Source organism: Polypterus senegalus, chromosome 4 (assembly GCF_016835505.1).
Source record: "Polypterus senegalus isolate Bchr_013 chromosome 4, ASM1683550v1, whole genome shotgun sequence".
NCBI lineage: Eukaryota > Metazoa > Chordata > Cladistia > Polypteriformes > Polypteridae > Polypterus > Polypterus senegalus.
Window position 1 is genome coordinate 205,091,481 of NC_053157.1, and position 19,819 is coordinate 205,111,299.

The window sequence follows — 19,819 nt, forward strand, 5'->3', positions numbered from 1 at the left end:
GAGTTTTAAGCACAGGGAAAAAAATGAACATTTGAAAAAGTCTGTAATTTAATAAACCACCAAGAAAAATAACACTGCAACAATGCACGCTACGAACCGATCGCTGGAAACAGAAGTGAAAACAAAATCAAGCCCAGTGCATTCTTTAACTGCCTTCCTACCTTAATGCGTCCAGCTCTCTCTCTCATGCTGCCTGTGTGTCTGCGTCTCTCTCTCGCGCTGCCTCTATGTGAGTATGTGTGTGTTGCGCTCTCTCTCTTGCGCTGCATGTGTGTGTGTGTGTTTTGCTGTCTCTCTCTTGCTCGCTGCACAGGGAGAGACTGAACATGTACAAACCGAAAGGGGAACTGGCTTGTTCGTATACCGAGTGTGTGGTCGTGAACTGAGGCAAAAGTTTGGTGAACTTTTTGGTCGTAAACCGAGTTGTATGTGTACCGAGACATTCGTGAACTGAGGTTCCACTGTATTAACATTTGCAGTGCACCATACAATGCATATGTCAATGTTACATGCCATTTGGTATGGGATTCATCAAAGCAGTGTTAATGTTTGTGGTGCTCCATCTATTGGAATTACAGACATGACAAATGGACGGACACACAGACGCACCTCCTTTTGTTAAGGTGGATAATGATATAATACATATATATATATATATATATATATATATATAGCAGAATACCAGCAGAATACCAGCCGAGTAGTGTGTTAAAGGAGTTATGAAAAGAAAAGAAAACATTTTAAAAATAACGTAAGATGATTGTTAATGTAATTGTTTTGTCATTGATATGAGTGTTGTTGTCATATCTATCTATATATATATATATATATATATATATATATATATATATATAGCAAAATACCTGCGATTGGCAGCGAGAAGTAAAAAGAAAAGGAAACATTTTAATAATAACGTAACATGATTGACAATGTAATTGTTTTGTCATTGTCATGAGTGTTGCTGGTATATATATATATATATATATATATATATATATATATATATATATATATATACACATACACACACACATCTATACACATACATATATACAGTTATATATATATACATATACACACATATATATACATATACATATATACACATACTGTATATATACACACACATATACATACTGTATATACAACATATACATATCTACATATATACTGTATATACACATATATATACAAATCTACATATATATATCTACATATATATATTAGGTGGGACTCGATTAAAAAATTAATCCAATTAATTAGAGGCTGTGTAAGAATTAATCTTGATTAATCGTATGTAATCGCACACGAAATTTGCCCCAAATCGCAAATGTTTTTTTTTAATTTAAAACGGTTTTAGTGGGCTTACAGAATCAAATAATAGACATGGACATGAATATTGTAAACTGAAGCTGTTTTAATTTCTGAAAAAAGCTTTAAACTGCATTTGAATTCAAAACAGAAACAAAAATATCATCCCTGGTTAAAATTGGGCAGACTTAAAAATAAAGTGGTAGTTTAAGTACTTTAAGTACATTTTCAGAATAGTATTGTCTTTAAATAATAATAACCAAAATTTCAACATAAAGTGCAGTTTTTCTTCTTAAAAAATAAGTCAGAAACATAAAAGGTAATTTGACCAGCTTACTCTTTAAACTCTGAGTAACATTAGCCAAAATTATTTTGTACATTAGGCTAAAACAGTGTGATCATTGAACATTTTGTAATTAGATGTATTTAGAATTACTAACGGTCACGGAAGTCCAATGATCCCCAGTAAGAGCCACAAAGTCCGCTTTCTGTAATGCATCTAATTTTGCTTGCTTTTCAGTGTGCACAAAACCATGCTTTTATCAAGGCTTCGCCGGGTAGTCGAAATGATCAGTCGTAGGAACGCGCTTTATTCCGACTCTAACATTTTTGTAGCTGTGATGTGTGCATCAGTGTAATGGATGTACCAGGAAATCATGCATTGACAAAAGTTCCCGCTTGCTTGGAATTGAAAGTGTGATTAAATGCTATTTTTAACGCTGTTATGGAGTACATGCATCAAGCTTCTCAGCTGTGCTTGTGCTAAGAAAGGGAAAATTTTAAAAATAACGTAACATGATTCTGCTAACCTAATATTTTTCATACGCCCCAAACCAAGGAGATGCTAAGGTAAAATGAATCGGTAGCGCTACATATCAGTACACCCTCTCGAATCAACCTCAATGTCGGCGTTAGAGGCTTAAGACTCTACAATTAGCCACAGCGTGTGGCTTGTCTATGCTAAAGTATGTATTGTAGATCGGGTATATATATACATTTATATATATATACCCGTACGCAGTGGAGAAGTAGAAGTTATGAAAAGAAAAGGGAACATTTTAAAAATAACGTAACATGATTGTCAATATACAGTAATTGTTTTGTGAGTGTTATTGAATGTTGCTGTCATCAAGGATTTGATTATCATTATTTCTTTCAATCAGGCTCGTATTTGTAGGATGTGTTCAAGTTACATTCCGTGTTTGTCAATCGCTGTAAAGATAAGAGGTTTCATTCATCGATTAGTTCCTTACTGCATCAATAAACAGCTCGCCTTCCTTTTATCTGAGATGTGACAAACTGCATGCACGTTTTTTTTACACTGTCTTCCTTTAGCAGGACATTCACTTTTTCCACCGTGTGCTTTGTTTCCGCAGTAGCTGCACTTATGAATATGATTGTATGTATAAGACGCTTCATATTTTTTGCTGCCTTCTCAATTGTGTAATTCGGTTTTGTTCAGCACTCTTTGGAACTGTTGCTTTTGTCTGTGCACTGCGCCAGTTCACGGAGCCGCTTGGTGTTCTTGCATCGAAGGTTCCCAGCTGTACTGGTGCCATCTCGTAATGTCAGCTAAGACCCGGCACTTAAAAGTTTCTCTCGCAGTTTCAATGAGTTTGTGCCAAACACCACCCTGACCATCTCATCTTCCTCTGCATAAGCGCAGTCCTTCACCCGTGAACATTTACCAGCAGTGTTTGTATTGGATTGCCGCTGATGGACGGCCTTATATGGGCAGGCACTAAATTACAAACGCTAGTGGCAGCCTGTCTATGAACTTAATTTAATATAAACTTACGGTTCACGCCGTGCTTTGTTTCCGCAGTAGCTGTACTTATGAATATGCTTGTATGCATCATTTGCTTCATAATGTTTTTCTGCCTTCTCAATTGTGAAATGGCGTTTTGTGCTCATCGCTGTTTGGAGTTCTTCCTTGTTCTCTACGTACTTACGTAGGAGGCGTGATGATGTCACACTAAACTCCGCCCCCCACGGCCATCTCCAACTCAAGACTCCATTACATTATATGGGGAAAAATAGCTTCCAGTTATGACCCTTATGCGTAGAATTTCGAAATGAAACCTGCCCAACTTTTGTAAGTAAGCTGTAAGGAATAAGCCTGCCAAATTTCAGCCTTCTACCTACACGGGAAGTTGGAGAATTAGTGATGAGTCAGTGAGTCAGTGAGTGAGTGAGTGAGGGCTTTGCCTTTTATTAGTATAGAGATATATATATATATATATGTTGTCTCTTTTTTGGTATTATTTTATTTACACTATTCTAAGGAGACATGCAAATTGCAATATTATTCCCTAAATAACCCTAAATTTGGGCTTGAAAATGTAAAAAATTGGGAGACAAGTTGTCAAGCCAGAAAATATGCCATGTTCAAATAACGTGTCTAGTCATTTCAAATTACTTTGCACCATTTTTAGTTAAATCCTAGTATTTTTCTATGCTTGCAGTGGGTGAGTCGAGATCCCCACAGGCCCTTGATCCTATATTTAACAATGCAGCACATGTACCTGGTAGTTTAATGCTGTTCCTTATTTCCCAATCTTACATTCAACACATGGACACTACCTCGTGTTCCCCTTGGTCATTTCGGTGCATGGAGACTCAGCCATTTCATTGTGCCTTAGGGAGAGGGGATCGGGGCAGAGGACTGGTGAAAGGGCCATTTGCTGCACTTTCAAAACAACCAGATGGTAGATCTGCCCCTGGCCTCAATCATGCATAAAGTAAATTTATAAAATGATAAAAAAAAATTTAAACATTAGGTTAGGATTAATAAAAATAGGTTTAATTTTTGGTGTAGTGCTGTTTTTGCCGCATTAAGTTGTTATCTGTGAGACCTCAATGAAGCTAAACATCTCATCTTCTGAAACTTAAAGATGACACATTATTAAGGACATTACATTTTTAATTACTGATCATGAAATTATTATTATCAGGTTCTACTGTATTTATAAAGTAAAACACTAACACATTGAAAGATGGACTTGGTGGTCTGAGTTGTCTTCATTAATGATGAATGGTGCATGAATTTAAGTGGATATAGGACATTCTGTTTGTGCACAGAGATCTTCAATTGCAGTTTAGTAAACTGTGTAATGCTTACCACAAAACTATTCTGAGTGTTGTAATTAAAGTGTAACAGAATGAAACACTTTCCCATACTGGTCCATCCTTCTCTTTCTTTCATCATCTCTCCACAGCTAATTGAATACAGAAAAAGTTTCAATAAAAGCAAATTTAGCTGCAACCTTTATACACAGATTCTTCAAAATTTTCAAAAAACAAATATTTTTAGCTTATACATATGTAATTATTAATAGTATGAATAACTGAAATTAATGTATCTTTACCATAAAATCTTACAAATTGATTAATGCATCTCATCATTAAAATTACTTCATCTCAAGAATAAATTGTAGTGTTCTAAATGATCAGAGAATTGTTACGCCAGTTGTTACACATGGGTGCTTAAGGATCATCTTCAGGGCTCAGATGAAGCAAGTACAGTGATCCCTCGCTATATCGCGCTTCGACTTTCGTGGCTTCACTCCATCGCGGATTTTAAATGTAAGCACATCTAAATATATATCACGGATTTTTCGCTGGTTCGCGGATTTCTGCGGACAATGGGTCTTTTAATTTATGGTACATGCTTCCTCAGTTTGTTTGCCCAGTTGATTTCATACAAGGGACGCTATTGGCGGATGGCTTAGAAGCTACCCAATCAGAGCATGTATTACATATTAAATAAAACTCCTCAATGATATACGATGTGCTTCCCGAGCGGTGCTTGATTGTTTGCTTTTTCTGTCTCTCTCACTCTCTGCCTGACGGAGGGGGTGTGAGCAGAGGGGCTGTTTGCACAGAGTCTGTTTGCCTAGAGGATATGGACGCTCCTCTACAAAATGCCGCTTTATCGCGGTGCTTCGGCATTCTTAAAAGCACAAAATCACGTATTGATTTTTTGATTGTTTGCTTTATTCTCACGCTCTCTCTCTCGCTCTCTCTCACTGACATTTTCTGCCCCTGACGTTTACTTCTTTGAAGAGGAAGATATGTTTGCATTCTTTTAATTGTGAGAAAGAAATGTCATCTCTGTCTTGTCATGGAGCACAGTTGAAACTTTTGACTAATGGGTGTTATTTCATGTCTAGGGGACTCTAATAATGTTAACAGTGTGGGGGAGTTTATAAGAGCTTAAAATATATAAAAATAACCATACAAACATATGGTTTCTACTTCGCGGATTTTCATCTATCGCGGGTGGGGTTCTGGAACGCAACCCCCGCGATCGAGGAGGGATTACTGTAATGCCACTTTTGGACACTGTTGTTAACTTTTCTGTCTCTTCCTCCAGCAGTTCTGAGAAGATGCTGTTATTAAAATCAATTGACCACTAAAAGGTGTCATTTCTTGGACCCAAGCCTGTGAAGACAGATCTCCCGTTTACTGACCTGCTCTTAGACAAACCACATTAAAGAGATTGCTTTAAAAGGTGTTAACTTGAAACCAGAAACAACATTTTTTGTTTAGCATTTTTATACAGTACCATCATACAATTGCTTATTTGAGCACATGAATTAAACGGTGTTACCTGGTTGGCTCCCCATCAATTCTCTGGAATGTTGTGAAGCACTTGGTGATTATCGAGTGGGTTGAGGAGCATTTAGATTATAAAAGGATTATAAAAGGATTTAAAGTGCTACTTTAAGTAAAATGGGATTTGGGAAACCCTCATAAATTAATGATTAATGTAAGATCAAAATTATGACAATGTAACCCTTATGATGCTTCTGGGAAATTCAACCCTATACAAAATTTTAATCTAAACCTTCAATTTATAAAATAAATATGCAACAATCTCCATTTTTGAAATTAAATGTAAAACTTGTGAACATACTTATACTAACATCTGAATGAGCATAGTCTTTGGTGTTTAAATACTTCAAAGATTATCCTCACAATCTCTAATTCTTATTTTTTTTTATTCTGCCCTATGATTTTTTTTTGGGCTTGCCATCTTATATGTTGATAAAAATATTGCAAGTTTTCATAATTTGCAATTGTATTTTGCCATTCTGATGGAGGTGCGCCCACAAAAAAAAAATTACATAGACCGTATTATAGTGATTGAAATGCTGAACTCACAGACTGAAATGCTGAAATGACATTACTGGAATAGCTTGACTTGTTTAAGGTTTAACATTTTGTCTTTGTTTTAGCATTCCTATTTGGTTTGGTTAGGGTATTGATTGCTTATTATTTAACAAAAGGCTCAATAAGAAAACCATTCGATTAGTACACTCTCTTAACTCCCATAATTATTTACTGAGTGCTTTTAAAGGATAACAAGAAGGCACATCTCAGCACTCACTGGATGGCCGTGCCTAATAGAGATATAAACCAGACAAAATAACGTAGTTAGAAGGTCCATCTTCACACCTGAGAAAAACAGAAGCTGCTGTGAGACTCTGTAAAGAAGAATTGTGCCACCTGAAGGGAAAGACCATCTTACAGCTACTGCAGCTACAAAAGTCCATGTTGTATATTTTATTGTGCTTCAGCCTATGCTGATTATGGTATTAGGCAGAGGCAGATGTAAAGCATTTAGGGATAATTATTGACTGTGACCTAAATTTTAAATCACATATTAATCAGTTTACTAGGACAGCCTTCTTTCACTTAAGAAATATAGCAAAAGTTAGATCTCTTATAACTTTGCAAGATGCTGAGAAATTAGTTCACGCTTTTGTTTTCAGTTGGCTAGATTACTGTAATGCACGCCTCTCAGGCCTACCTAAAAAAGACATCTTAAGTAGGAAAAGAAAATCCGAACACATATCTCCAGTTTTGATGTCACTACATTGGTTACCTGTGTGTGATCAAAGCACCATGCAGTCCCTACATTGATGGATTGAAGGCCAGATGACCACATTGCCCTCATCATCATCTAATTCTTCCATGTGAAGCCTGAAAACCATGAGGACTGATTTAGATCATTTATGTTGGTGTTGCGCAGTGGGGGCTGCAGATTTTGTTTTTTCTCCAGCCCTGTGGAGTTTTTTTTTTTGTTTGTTTGTTTGTTTTTTTCTTTCCTCCTGGCCATCAGACTTTACTTTATTCTATGTTAATTAGTATTGTCTAATTTTGTTTTTATATGTTTTCTTTTTTCTTTCATCATTTTGTAAAGCACTTTGAGCTACATCATTTGTTTGAAAACATACTGTTGTCACACATGCGTGCTTAGGAGACAGTCAACAAGCCCAGAGGTGAGCGATTTGTTATCAGATGAAGAGTTGTATTGAGGTATTGATGCCTCTCTCTCTAATTTTCTAGAACTAAAGAAGACAAATAATCACTCACCTCCAACATTCCGTACTTCAGAAAATGGCTCCTCATCCACAACTTCACTTCCGGCACCAGATTATGACGTCACTTCCGGCTCTCCATCGATGACATCACTTCCGGCTCCCGATGATGATGTCACTTCCGGTCCTCCTCCAATAACATCACTTCCGTCCCCCATTGATGACATCATTTCCCATATTATACCATTTCCTGTAGCCATTTTCTGACTGTATAGAAATAAAGATAACAGATCCTTTGATGTCGAATGTTTGATGTGTTTCATCTTTTTTTTGACCAACGATATTGCACCACAGCGATATATGGGGAAATTCCCCAAAACTTTGAAAGTGTTTTGTGAATTAATTATCTCACTATATAAATAAATGTTGTTATCATTAGATACGTATGTTATATTCAGTAAATGAACAGTTTGCCTGCACTGCTCATCAACCTGTGAAGTAAAGATGTTATATAATACTACAATTTGGAGTAGCTCCCACATAATGAAGAACCCAAAGTTTGGGTTATTGCAAAAAGAAAAGAATTTATTTATAATAATGCACCATTTTCACATATCCGTTTGTAGAATAGCAGAAAAGTAAAGACATGGAATTTTGAATGACATTCCTGAGCATAATAAGATTTCTGAAATCCAATTATTTAACTCTTTCTGGGCTGATGTCGACTTTTGTCAAAAGGAGGAGCTGACGATAATCAATAATCGACTGTAAACTGTGACAAAACCAATCGTCTACTCTCATTAGTAGATGGAAAGTTAGCTTCATTGGTTTTGACCGAGTTTTCCTGCGCTCCCATGGGTAGCAAGGCACAGACAATGGCAAAATGGCACTGATATTGACGAGAGATCAAAGCGAATGCATAAAGCATAATATTCTGTGGACAACGTTTTACATGTTTTCTCTGAATTGGATTAAGACTTGTCGGACTCTGATTTTGATACAAGCAACTAGAAACGAATATGAGGTTTTTTAGCTAATCGTGGTGCTGAACAGGTTCATGTAGCTGACACAGCCTATGGCACTGTTCACCTGGGAGGACTGCCACTTAACAATGATAAGAGGTAGAAACCAGATTGCAATCCACTGTGACCATGACCACTGCTGCTGCCCCGTGCAGCCACGTGACCACAACCTGGCAGCCTGCCTGCCGCACATTCTTGGCAAACTGGCAGCAACAGCATGCAGCAACAGACGTTTTATGTTGATTTCTGTGTGAAGCCATTGTGTTTCAGAGAACAATGTTTTTTGGAAAAAATATTCAGTCCTCAAAGAGCCAAATTTTCACTTACTGTAGTTATTTTATTGTGAACGATTTGTTGTAATTTTAGTGCCTGCAACTTTTTCCTGGATTGCTTATTATTCTTTGATTTTGTTGTTGCTTCCCATGACTGACTGTCTAATCTTTTGAAAGGATCCTTCAAGCTCATCCACACCAAAGGTATCAGATGAAAAGGAGGGACTGTCAGACATAGACAATTTCTTAAGTCCATGGGAGTAACTTAATTTGGAGAGCACAACTTGTTACAAAGAATTTGTACTTTTTGTAGAGAGCACAGATCTGACTCTGAAGATAGTTAAAGGTGAGGTATAGGGATTCAAAATGTCTGTCTGGTATGTTTTATAATACAGATTTAAATATGTGAAAAATCTAAGTTTGAAATGCACCCATGTGAAATAAAAATAGATGGTTGATAAAAAAGAGCAGTTATGTTCACCTAAAAATGTCCATCCTCCTCCTTTGTCATTTCCTTCATCACTTCTACAACTCAGATTGTTGCCTCTATATTTGGCTGCAGTGCTTTTGGGTCAGTCATTTTTTTCCACAATGAACTTTAATATTTTACAGTCTTACAGTAGTAATTTCACATAACCAATAAAAATTGTGTGAGACAATAAGGGAGAGACACTGTGTTTGTCTCTGGTTTGAATAACTTTTGGTATTTATGTTAAATTGAGAATAAATCATGTTTATTTATTGTTTGAATTATTCACTTTGTTATTTGATTTCTCACATTTGTTTTATTTGTGTTAAATAAGTTTTTTCTTTTATATACTGAGTTAATTGTATTGCATGTTTTCTTCTTTAAGTGGTATTTTCATTTAATTGGCTCATTGACGGGTTAATTCTTGATTCCTCACAGATGAGGTTAGTTTAGGGCAATAAATAACAGCTGAGTAGCTGGGGCTGGCAATGTGAACTGCAAGGGGTGGACCCTTGTGTATCAGAAATTCAAGAGGCTTGGGGTCTTTGTACTACACTGAGGAGAAAGGTGGTGGAGAAAACTGAAGTGAAACCTGGCTGGCAGTTTCTACCTTAAGCTAAGTGCCTTCTGATATAGGAACCTGACCGCTGATTATGGTGGAGGGTTCCTTTGGTATGTTGAGCTCTTTCTAGTTCCTCTTCATAGATTCGTGGACCTGGTGCCCATGTCGAAGAAGCTGGAGTAACTGTAGCAGATTTGGCCTGGATATTCTTGCCAGTCTTATTTTTCATTTTTGTATTTTTTTTTTTTTAAGATTGTATATGGGAATCCATAATTTCATTGTGTGGAACCTGAGAAACAACCTGGTTTAAAAATAAACACCAAAAAAAAATTTTTAGTAGAGTTCTAGTGCATTATCACTAGGTGGTGTAGTCGGCCGATTTGGCACTAACGTTTTGGGTCATGTGTTTATCCATTAATGATAAATTAAGCTCCCTTCACTGGAATTATAAAATTTCACCTACATTATAATGCCATCAAAACATCACATAAACAATGAAGATTTAGCAACATATCTTGTCAAACTTACAGTACAACCAAATTGCAGTTTTGAAGCAGGTCTCAATGTCAAAATCAGTATTCACAGAGTAAATGGATGCATACATCTTGCTGATATGTAATCCATGAGGAATTGAACAATAAACTCACCAATTAAGTTTATTTTGTGAAGAAGGTGGCACAGCAGTACTTCATGTATGATAACTTATTGTATATTAATATTCACTTACCAAACTAACCATAGCTGTCCCTGTTTTGCTATTGGCTAGTGAGATTTACAAGTTCATGAATGCTCCTTGCCACAGAAAAAGTAATCAAAGAGAAGGAGTACTGGTGCCTGGTCTGTCTCAATTGCCAGCACATCACAACATTTCCATCCGGGATTGTTATCTCACAAAGCAAATAATTGTAGATTTACAAATTATGTAAATTGAGACCCTCTTAGTCCCTGTCTATACTATTATGTTTTCATTTAAAAACAGGCATTTGTCTTTGTTTTTGCCTTTTATCTCCACTACCCCAAAATTTTCAACCTACAAAAAACCAATACTTTTAAAAACGCTCTCCAGATCCAGAGATTTTTTAAAATGCAAACATAGCATTTCAGTGTGGACCGGAGAAGATTTCTGAAAATGTGCTTATTACATGGCTCTCCTGTGATTGGATCCTGGTCATTAAAATGTCCCGATTCCTGAATAGTCACCCTTCATGGAAGAAAAACATATTCCAAAACAGAGGTCACACTGTAGAAGAGTTGCTTTACATGGTGCTTGTTGTGTTGCTTACCTGTTTACATCTGAGTTGTGTTTTGTGAAATTTTTAGAAATGGTGGTCAAGAGACTACTCACACTGTACAACAGAGTCACTGGTCTTGTATGGGCTCACATTGGATGTTCAGTATGATTGACATGCCATGACTTAGGTGCTCAGATTATACATGTGCAACGCACACTCACTGCGATCGTGGCACAATGAATTTCGGGGAATTTGTCAACAAAAGAAAATCGTCTTGTGAGACAACCAACTGAAAATTCTTCCAATCGTGCAACAGCCCAATTGTGAGAGGCAATTGGGCATAACAACTTGTGACGGATGGCCGGTGCCCATGCCTGGCAGAGACGCCCCTTAACCACATCCGCCGGGAGACAAGCGTGAGAAGCCCAGTATCTCCCCCTGGACACTAGATGGCAGCCTCCCTGGGTTGCAGCGGTGCCTCGGACTCCCCCTAGGGCTTCATGGGGGTTGGAGTTCTGTGCAGCTCTGTGGGGTTCCGCAGACAACACGAGGGTGTGCTGCAGCAGGAGCTGCTGGCCCCTTTTAGGCACTGGTTTTGCCACACCCAGAAGTGCAGGCGGATGTCGCCAGTCAAGCACCTGGAGCACTTCTGAGTACCCGAAAAAAAGAGAACCAGCGACCACCACTCATCGGCCAGAGTTGGGTGGAAGGAGGACATAGCTATGGAGGCGTGGTGGTGGAGGAAGAAGAGAGTGTTTTTGTGGTGTAGTTTCAGTGCTTGGGACTGTGGTGTGGCTGGAGGGATTATGGGGAAGATGTGCTCTCCAGCTGAAGAAAAATAAAAGTCTATTTATTTTATACGTGCCTCCCGTGTCAAGTCTGTGCGGGGTCGGGCGCAATATAGCACCTTTCTTGCAAACTATAACTAACAACTGAAAATCAGGATTAAATCGTGCCAGAGTATGTGTACAGAGCATGCCCAGTTTAAAATGCCCATGCTGTGTGCATGCCCAGTGTAGGCAGACAATTTTATCATGTGCAGTTTGGGTCATTTTAGTATGGATGAAAACATTTTTGTAAATGAAAATGCTAGTGTGAATGGAGGTCATTTTCAATTTAAAACACTGTATTTATGTGAAAATGTAGCAATATTGAAGTAACCTTAGTCACAAATTTCCCTGACAAAATATATTGGTTTGAATTGCCTAATTTAAAACAGTAGCATGTTAGTTTAGAACTGAATGGTTCTCAGGTGAGGAAGTAAAACACACAATAACACTATTACACACATTGCACAATTTGAACGCAGGACACTGGAGATAAACTACTATGCAGCTAGATGTTTGCTGGAAAACGTGAGACTGGAAAACCATTAATCTTTCAGTATATACAGTAGATGCTATTGTCACACCAGGGCTCTGTACATATATGAAGTAACAGCCTCATACACATGCCTATTTTCCAGGTACAAATTATTCTCTGTTGGTTTGTTTTCCAAACTGTAATAGAAAAGTACTTTTGGATTTTTGTAGCAATAGACAGTAATGGCTATAATTGAAAGAATCAGGAGATGAGATGCAGTTGAAATCGAGCCAAGATGATTATCCAAAAAGTAAAACCTGTCTGTTGTCAATTAACCAAAAAACACAATTCCTAACGCCTAAACCTAGGGAAATGTAACCCTAAATATTTACATACTAGCACTATTGTTGTTCTTAATCACAGATGATCCAGAAATATAAGCTTTACACAGTCATTCCAGGGACAAAAAAATTCAGCTAGCACACACATGAGTGGCACACAAGGCTATGCCTAGAAAAGCAGCAGTACCAAACCTACCAGAAGCAGACTAGCAGCAAAGAGAAGTTTGCATTCTACAAATGGTAATATTTCTCAATCTATGGAATTACATAATGTATTAGAAAATTGGAAGACAGAGTTAAGTTGGCTATAAACTTTTCAGTAAGTTACATTTTCAGAGAGACTTATTATTGAGTTTGAACAACAGTGCAATCGGGTGGGGCCAGGATTGAGTAAAGACAAGGGTGGTGCTCTCATACAGCTCATAAAACACATATAAAGCAATGTTAAATATTGATCCCTTTATTACCCGTGCATACATAATTTGAAAAACAACATGTGCATGTCTAACAGTAACTGTGTGTATGCTCTAAAGAAATAAAAATGAAATACATCATTACAGATTCTTAATTAGTTGAATCACTTTGAGAAGGTTCTTTTTCCAAATTCAGGGCTATGAGGCAAGAATGGATAGTGACTGGAACTGAAGTGTATGACAGTGGACCTATTGCATCACATACTTCTATCTATATTTGGCCAAAAAGAGTCTCTAACTCAAAAACAACATGATATGATGTGTGTGTGATAATCTGAGGACCAGTGAAGTCCTAAACAAACACAAGGAGAATATGTAATCTCCACATAAACAGTGAACAAGCTGGTATCTGCCCCAGGAAATGACAGGGTGCAGAACATAATATTGAGCCTTGTATCACTGTTTGGACAAAGTGTGTATGGAAGACATTTTCTTTAAATAACAACCCATTAACAGCAAAAAGAAGATCAGATTACAGGATGGGTGAGTGTGGGATATCAGTTATACTGAAAGAAGCCATGACACAGTGAAGTTACTTTTTTAGTTATGGTCTTGTGAATAATTGAATTTTAATGCAGTATTGTCACACACCTCTGCATCCATTGTAATACTGAATTGTCCTGAAAAACCCAATTGCGATTCGATGAGATTGGATTACATTATATTTATAAAATTCAGTTCAATTCATTTCTTTCACGTATGGTGCTCTTCACTGAGCACAGGCACAAAGCACTACATGTATTAACTAATACAATAAAGTGATAGAATACACAAACATGTTTGTCCTGTGTTAAAGATGTATAATATTATTTGAAAACTTCTGGGATGATCAATTTAGTAGTTTTTAGTAATGGGGGATATTCATTTGACTAATCTCAGTACAGGAAAACCTGTAATCTTGATTGATCTCGATCACTGTGTTGCCTTTCTTGTTTATATCAAGGTATTTTTCATTTATAGCAGACAGGTTATTAAGTCAAGTTCAAAAAAATAAAAAAATTAAAAAGACAAAGTCAAGTATTAAAAGAAAATAATTGAAAAAGCATTGGGATTCTGCATTTGAATCATCTGGGGTAACTGGGAAAAAGAGCTTGAGTTTTAATGAACAGAGACTGTTCATTAAAACTCTAACTATTTCCACTGAGATCTTGTTCCATTTAAATGCAAAGCAGAGTGAAAAAAATAATAATTGAAAAGATCTTGGATTTGCTGCCTTTTAAATTACAGATCTGAATCCAAACCCTGTTTGCCACAAATCTGAATATTTTCATTTCATTTTTTTGTACTTCTGCACATAAATCGTTTGGAACCTCCTTGAGATAAAGTTAACGTTTTAACTCTTTAGTTTCTATTATATGATCTTTTCTGATAAAACCAGACATACAATCCAAGAAATCTGATTTTTAACAGTAGTACTTTCATAAATGGCATTTTTTAGAGGTAGCAGGTTATTTTTTAGTACTGTAGTGAATGATTGTTTTCCTTTGTTCAAAATCACATTAAAAATGTCCTCCCATTCAGATATCTTCTTTTTACTGGAATATCTGACTTATTCATTAAAATAATGTATTTTGAGACCTTCTTTTCTGTGATGTATTATAGCTTGTAGGTATCCTCACTACAGTACTGAAGATTTGTTATATTTATTATGGCCTCGTGATGCAGCATTTATGTACCACTCTCAAATATGTTTTAATTATAGAGTTTTTTATCTGTTTTGAATACTATCTCATGTAATTGAAATATTAGATGAAATAAAGATTGAAAGACAAGATAAAGGGTTAGTATACCTCCAAAGTAAACACCGTGTAATGCCGGCAAAAGAAAGATTATGAAAAAAGCAAAATAATAGATGGAGATTGTCACAATGTTGAAGCAAAAGTATCAGTTCCAAAAAGTTGCTTCTGCTGAGGAGCTCAGTCCCTCTCAGAATTGGGTTCACAACTGAATGTTGACCTCCAGTCATATGTGGTCTTAAATATCTGTGGACGTGAAAGACATGGGACTTGTGTTCAGAGAAGAAGCAACATCCGTTGTCTTCTGGCTGTCCATCTTCATTTCTGTAGGCTAAAATGAAGAAGATGTTAGCAACTACATACCTGCTTATTTTGGAGTCTCTGTTCTTAATTCTGTAGAGCCTGGAAAAATGACTCCTATGCATGTGTGCCTGACAACTAAGATTTTGATTGGAGTCTCCATAACAAGTAACCTTTGATGATCCATTCCGCCTTTTTCTTAACTTTCTCATTCCTATATTAGCTGTGGTCTGTCCTGTCAAAGTTAGACAAAAGGCAGGATTAAAACATTAAAAGGGGGAAAAGTAGGCAAATATGTGAAACAAAATATCCCTAACCTTTACATAACGTTGTGATATCATACAGTATGTCAAAAACACAAACACAAAACAGAAGAACACCAAATTAAAGATTCAATGGAAGATTTATCAAGTCTTGGTCAAAACAGATGAAAAAAAGCCTGTAAGGCAAGCAGGTAATAAACCATTTCAAAAAAGCAGAGTTCAAAACAAGCAAATCAAACTGTGTTATGTCATTTGCAAGAACTGGTGTAATGATGGACTAATTCATCCTGTCTTTTAAACTTGAACTTGAAATTCAGTGATTTTTTTATATAAACTGTTATTTCCTGTTTAACCGAGTGAATGAAATAATTTTAGGAAACTTGATCAGGCGAGTGTGACCTTGTTGTGCACTGCACCCCTAACTCCCCTTTGAGAGTATAGCAATTCAGGATCAATCTAGATCTTGTGTAACTGGTAAAGAACCAAAAAGATCTATTGATGTCATTAACTTAAAATGTATACAGGAAACTAAAGTAGCCAGACAATGAAGACGACACTTGTAAAGTGTAGGAAAAGCTTAATAAAGTAAATGACACTCAAAATGTCTTTAACAAAAAGACTAAGCACTTATGCAAAGAAATGATAGTTAAATTTAAGAATTTGTAAAATAACATTAATAAACTCACTTAATCCAATTCGGGGTTGGATTAAGTGGGTTGCGGAATCGTCTCCCAGCAGCATCACGAACATGGCAGGAAACAGCTTTGGAAAGCGTCGTAGTCCATGGTAGACCCCATTAATTCACTTATCACATTCAGACCCACACACAGTTCCAATTAGGAATCACCAGTTAACTTAACCAGCATGCCTTTGAGGATATGGGAATGGTCAATTAATTTTTCAAATGTGTGACTAAAATACAATTTACATTTCTTCAGAGGATCCCCCTCAGATCTAATAAAAATACTATGCCTAAAGAATCATGAATTAGGACTGGCCTGGTCCTTAGGTGAGCCAATTTTCATTTCTGAATTAGGCTTGCTAGGTACTATACATTTTTGCAGGTTACTTTAGAACATTTGAAGATGAGAACAATTACGACGAAAATGCACCATTCAGGCCAATTTAGCTTGCCAATCTCTGTTCACCTAAGCCTTCCAAATAAGGTGTGAAGATTTACATAGCAATACTTTCTGCCACAATACTTTGTAACTTAATTCTATAATTCTCTATGTGAAAAAAAAGTTTCAAATTGTAATATACTGAAGAAAAGGTATAAAACATTATATGGTTTGTGTAGTGATTATGGAAAACAAATGCAAATATCACTGGCCTTGTTGCTTTCCATTTAAGTACATTATTATGAACATTAAATGATATTGGAGGCAGGCAGACAGCTGGTGGGCTGAGAACATAAGGGTGTATATGCTGATGTACTTGATGCCTACCAAGTAAACCTCTTACATCCTCGGCAGCTTCATCAAAGTAATGCACTAATAAAGGAAGATACTTGTCTAGTGGACATTTTTTGTTAGAACAATGTACGTTGTTAGAACCGATGAACATTTTCATGTTGATTAACCAATCAGGTTATTGACAAAATATTATTTGGAACCTATTGAAATTTATCAAAACATAAACATTTTTCAATAATTTACTATATTTAAGAGGTCGACACAAATTACCATTCTTGTAGACATTGCTCCATTAATAAGATGACCACTACCAACCACCAAGCATGTCACAAGCCAAGACCAAAAGCAGAGGCACGAGAGAAAAGGCAACATCTGCTTTTCCTGGGTACTGGTGTCTCCCTTAGCTTTATTTTACATCCTTTTTGAAGTACCTTTAAATGTTTATCTGTTCCTGTTGAGAAGAGTAAAGCTTTGGTAGAGTTAGTAAAAACTTGGTCAACAAAATTCTGAGCTGCTCCTTACAATTCATGAAATGACTAAATGAATTTCAAACTTCAGAATATACTACAGTGTAATAAATACAATTATGAACTTCTTTTGTAAAGCAAACTAAGTAATAATGTATTCTTTTATCATGATTATCTCCTCCCATGTTCTTTGGTGGATAGAAAGTGACAGGAAGTGGGAACGTAAACCGTTCATACAAAGCAGATGTTTGCTCTTTAATATTGTTTAGTGTGCATTGGTATTACAATTTGCACCTACACATTTCTGTTTTGGAGTATGTGAAGTGTGTGTGTGTTTGTTGTTTCCTTGACATGCACAGTCAAGGCTGACATGAACATATAGACAGTTCTGGAAGATGCAGTCACCTGAATTGATGTCAGATTGACATCATTTTTTTCTACTAACAGTATTTTGGATGTTATAAATATAATTTGAGCTTAATAACTTTAAACTCAGTCTCATTTTTGGCCATTTATATCTGCTACTTTGATTTAAAAGGCTATACCTTTATCTTACTTAACTTGATATTCAAGTTTTAACCATCAAAATAAAAGGCATATTCTTCTCTTTCAGAATTTTTAGAGCTGGAGAGTTAGTTATTTTGTACACTTATATTATAGCAGAATAAGCTGTAAAATTCATACGGTAATAAGAATAACATTCAAAGTGCAAGTTTCAGAATAAGCTTCCAAACACCTTATAAGTATCACTGAACGTGTCAGGAGCAACTAAAAAAACAGTCGTAAAATATCAACAGTTAACACGTCTCTGTTTATTGTGTTGAAGCAAACTTCTAAAGTATATTTTTCTCTGAGTCTCTGTCTGTGCCATTCTAAAAATAATGAGGAGTTGTGTCTTATTTATTAATATCTTGCGATGTTTAGGCAGTAGAAAGTCCAACTTGTGTGAAATTGCAGAACCATGAGAATTCAGAAAGCTGATTGGTGAATAACCTGCCTGTCACTTTGATTTATAAATGAGCGATCCAATAGATGACAAATGATGGAGGACACTCTACTATTGACATTCATACAGACCCATCCGGTGATCAACATGACATAGAAAGTTAAATGGAATGTCGTTTGAAGCTAAAGTCTTTTTAGTAGGTAATAATAGCCTGTCAGTCAAAATGAACATAATTGAATTGAGGCATTTAAGAATGCCTGGGGAGGAGGACGTTACTGTAATACGGAAGTTCATCTAGCTTTGAAGATAGAGAGAGAGAGAGAGAGAGAGAGAGAGAGAATAAAGAGAGGTTAGGAGCATGCACTGATACAGCACGTTCCCACATTCACCATGTGACGAACCACCTCAGGATCCTAAATTAGGACCCAAGCACAGCCGATGCAACCCCTTGTCACCACACTAGTTTGAATGTAAAGGAACAATGTGATGTTTTTTTAGAATGACTGCGGTGCCAATCCTGCCACCAACCCCCCAAGTTTTCCCTGTAAGCTGGAGGACCTGCTTGCAGGGCTGGATGCAGGTTAACGTCATATCCAGGATGGAGCAGGTTAGGGGCCTTTGAAGGAAGAAGTAAAAACATCTCAACATTATATAGGGGCATGCAATTAAGCGTTTTAATATTAATTATTATAAATCAAGGGATCGCTTTCTGCAGTTTTTTTTTATTTAACTTTATAGGAAATTCCTGCCTGGGAGACCCTAACATGGAGGTTGAGCTGAAAAAGAGTGGTCTAAACTCATCCTGCGATGACAGTTACTTTATGTTCTCCTCACACTTTTTATTCTCACCCTACAAAACACAGGCCTATTTTAATCTTTTATTTCATTCTGTCGTCCTTTTTAAAAGTTGTCACTTTGTCTTAATCTCAGCATAACTTAAAAAAAATGCATAACATTTTCTTTACCAAAGAGCCACAGGAATGCTGCATTGCTTGGTACGGCTGTCTTATACATTCACCATACCCACTTTGAATCTTTTGCCAGTTTGTTATCTATGCGGAGTTTGCAAATTCTTTTCATATTTTTCTCCTGTTTTCCATGATAAGTTGACTGAGTGAGTGAGTATGGGTATGTGTATCAGTGGGCCATTTGATAGACAAGAAGCATGCCCAGCTTTCTGCCTTGTAACCTCTGCTGCCCCATGAAACACAGAATTTAATTCAATTGTTTAATTTATTGTGAAGTCCGCGGAACTAACAACAACTTTCACACCTCGCCTTCGTGTTCCACTACTTGATACAACAGATTGTTTTTTAAAAAAAAAAGTAGGGTCCCTGTGGCGGAGAATTGAAACGATGGCATTCCTGGCAAACCTCAGGGAA